This window comes from Pinus tabuliformis, chromosome 1_2 (assembly GCF_031772625.1).
Source record: "Pinus tabuliformis cultivar Carrire ecotype Pingquan chromosome 1_2, CPIR1, whole genome shotgun sequence".
NCBI lineage: Eukaryota > Viridiplantae > Streptophyta > Pinopsida > Pinales > Pinaceae > Pinus > Pinus tabuliformis.
Window position 1 is genome coordinate 755,644,193 of NC_142298.1, and position 3,903 is coordinate 755,648,095.

The window sequence follows — 3,903 nt, forward strand, 5'->3', positions numbered from 1 at the left end:
CCATTCTCAGTGGGGTCGAGCAAGCCTAACCCATGTGAATTTTTATTTTTATTTTTTTTATTTGAAAAATAATTTCTATTTCATTAAATAAATGTAAAAAAAATACATTTTTTTGTTGGAATGGGTATTCTAATTGTTATTTTGGATGAACCTAACAACCTACCTGACATGTAACTACTATTAAATCTATGGAGGTTTATGACCTATGCTTAGTGGGATTTGAACTTAAGTCCACCTTGTTTCAACAATTTCCTAAATTTCGAATTGTTGAATTGAGCTGCTTCCTAAGACAAAGAAAATAAATTAAAAAAATGATTTCTTGGCATATAACAACCTATTTTCCCCAAATTCATTGTTGAATGGTTGAAGTATAATTGAAACTAACCTTTGAAATGCGAAAAATATCCCATTGAAACTAACAATTGCATCCCCTAGGTGTTTTTCATGAATACTTTGTGACATTCGCCCCCAATTTCCTTTAGGACATCTTACTCCCTCTCGTTGAGTTCAAACTTATCCTCCTAGTCCTCCATTGAGGCCCCATACTAACTCTAGTTCTTCTGATTGTCCTGGTTCTTCCTCTGATTGGACATCATCCCATCCCCATATTGCCACTATGTCAGGCACCAATATGGGTGAAGGAAACCAAGGTGGTAACCAAGGTCCTAACCAAGGTAACCCCATCAAAATAACCTCTACCAATATGGCCACTAACCCTTCCTTTATTCCATATATGGCTGGATTGAGCCTCCCCAATTTCAGCCAGTTCATCAATGCCCCTCTTCTCCATAACCCAAATTGGCCTCCTATGCCTACCAAACTTCCTTCTGACATTCCCAAGTTCGAAGGTAATCTTGGAGAAGACACAAAAAATCATGTTTTCTCTTTTCGTATGTGGTGTTCATCAGATTCCATTACTGAAGAATCCATTTGTCTTTATCTTTTCCAATGTAGCCTAACTGGATATGCTTCCAAATGGTATTTGGACCAACCACATGCCTCCCATTCCACCTTTGTGACTCTCTCCTAAGTTTTTCTTTCCTATTTCTAGTTACCTCTCTAGTACAACACAGATACCGAACTCTTGACCTCTTTTCATCAAAGTTCTACCACCCAGATTTTTGACCATTTACAAGAATGGTGCTCAAGGAGAAGCATGTGTAGAGCCCCTGAGTTTGAATACCATGTATGCATGGGTTGGTTTCTAAGAAATATTTTGGGCCCCATAGGTAAAGATGTTGCCTCTCACTTCCCTCAGACCAAGGAAGAAGCTCTCGAGATAGCCTTAAAATATTATCTAATATATTCCCATTTAGGTTATGTTTATATTGTCTTCCCTGATCTGTCTTAGCCTCATGCCGCTAATGCACTGGGGGCATCACATGCCACTGACATTATTGTTGAATCTCTTTCCCACCCTCAACCATCACCATATCCTCAACCTTATATGAGTTATGGTCAACCCATGCGGGGGACCAGTTCCACTTACACCTACCCCCTCTTGATCCTTTGCGAGTCAAATCTTACCAAGGTACAAATGCATCATATAAATATCCCCATTTGCATCAGTGAATGCCAGGGCCAACTATTTCTCAGCCTGGTTATCCAAATTTTTCCATGAATCATTACTATCCTTATGCACTGCCCAATGCTCCAACCCCACTAGCATTAGTGCCTCAACCTCCCATGCCTCCGCCTCCTTTGCTACAAGAACCACCACCTCCACAGAATCAAGTGTATGTTCAGTAGAGTACTACCAATCTACCTAACCCCAAGAGAAGGAACAAGTGGAAAGTTAACCTTAAATAGCAACCTCAAGGTAACCAAGGCAATCAAGGTTGACAACCTAATGCCCCTAAGGGTGACCAGCTTAATCCTGCAACCCAACAACGAGGTGGAAAATCCATGCAAAATAAAGCTCTTAGAACGAATAAACCTTGTGCCTATTGCAGAGTTTTTTTCCATTATACTCATGAATGCACCATTTTAACTCATATGCGCTAGGCATGGGAAGCTCAAGCAACTTCTTCTAGAGGACATTAACCGATGGCTCTACCTCCTTCCCTTCATGCTTCATCCCAAACGGTTGTTCTTATGAATCCTTTTCCTCATTAAGGATACGTGACTTCCCAACCCACACAGAATACTATAGCTCCTTAACCGTCATAATCTTGGCAGAACAATTACAAGATTCTATGATGAATTCCGAAGAAGTCAACACTGAACAAGTCAACCTCCAAACTCGATCACACCAATATAACCAACCTACTGCAAATTCAATGATTGATTCCCAACCCAAAGTTTCCACTGAGCCTCTATCATCACCAAATAATACCTTATAGATCCTCTGCCTAAGGTAGAGGTTCTGCCCAAGATCCCCAAAGGTCCATTACATCGAAATGTTGCTTCTTCTAAAGCCATCCATACCTATAGCATAGTAGATGACTTGGCACAGTCCCCTGCTGCCATGTCAATGTTAGAAGTCCTCCAAACATGCCCATCTCAGCAAACCTAGTTACTATGACCCTCGGTCTTAGACCTCTCCTCAAACTACTCTTTCAATAATGACTATCAATAATACCACCCCTTGCTTAACTGATGTTTCCCTCAGGGTCTATAAACATTCCACACTTCTTGGAGCTTAGTATATCCCCCCACCTACTCCTTATGATCCTAGATCTCCCAGTGTTTTGCATGCTTGAAGCCTATGGGCCGCAACCAAGTGGTTTGGTACACCTTCGTAGTAGCCAAATCCTCCATAACCTCCTACTCAAGACTCAACTCACCCTTTAGGTACAATTCATATAAGCCAATTTCCTTTTGATGGTATCTCTCTCGGTCCTTTCCATTCAGGAACCGTTCCCCATGATTTTAACCATCGAGGTGAAGTTCCCCCAGGTCATTACCCCTTTGGTCATATACCTTTCTTATTCCCGCTACTAGGAATAGTTTTTACCCTTGTCATGGCTACATTGAGTCTTCCTAATATCACTTTTTGGATCCCATTAAATACATGGATCCTCCCACAAACAATCCTCCTAATCAACTCAAACCTTATACAACTTTGACTCTGGTTCAACCTATTGTTCCCTCCCCTTCCTTTGCTTCAGTTCCATAGCAACCTCAACAGGAAGCCACTCTTGTTGAAAAAGAATTTTGTGAGGGGAGGAAGCCTAGAAGAAAGGAAATAATACAAGGCACCTCAACCAAAGCCAAGCCCTCCCAAACCGCCAAAGCCTACTACTCCATCTGCTTTGTGTGATGTTGTTGGGCATGCCACCAATAATTGTCCTAAGCTCCCTCATATTAAGAATGTGGTATCTGATACTTTTCAGGACCCTAACATTCCTGAGGTCCATGTTACCTTACCTAAGTCAACCAAGAAAAACAAAACCTTACACACAAACCACCCTTGTTCTTTGTGTGATAAGTATGGACATTATTCTCATCACTGTCCCCATCTTGAAGACTTTCATGGTAAACTTCAAGTGATTTTTGAGTTAAATATCGCTCATAGTGACTCTACTTCACCTTTAACTACGAGTCTTGGCCCCAATGCCTCTCGAGGACAAGAGGTCTCTCAACCACCCATCGTGATCCCTCCTCCTAATGTCGATATTACAAATAGTTCCACCCCTATTCTTTACCTTTCATCATCCATGGGATCGATATATTCAGACTCTTTAGGAGTTTCCTATTATGCTTCTTTCAAACCTAATTCGAAAGACACTTCGGTCTCAACATCCGTAGATGTCACATCTACTAGTCATTCCCCCAACCATTTTGACAATGCGAATGTGAACCTTTTCTCTCAATAAGCCGTCTTAGGTAGTTCCTCATCATCATATGGTCCTTCTTCCTCCCTTCCTCCCATATTTCATTTTTATGAAGACATCATGGAGG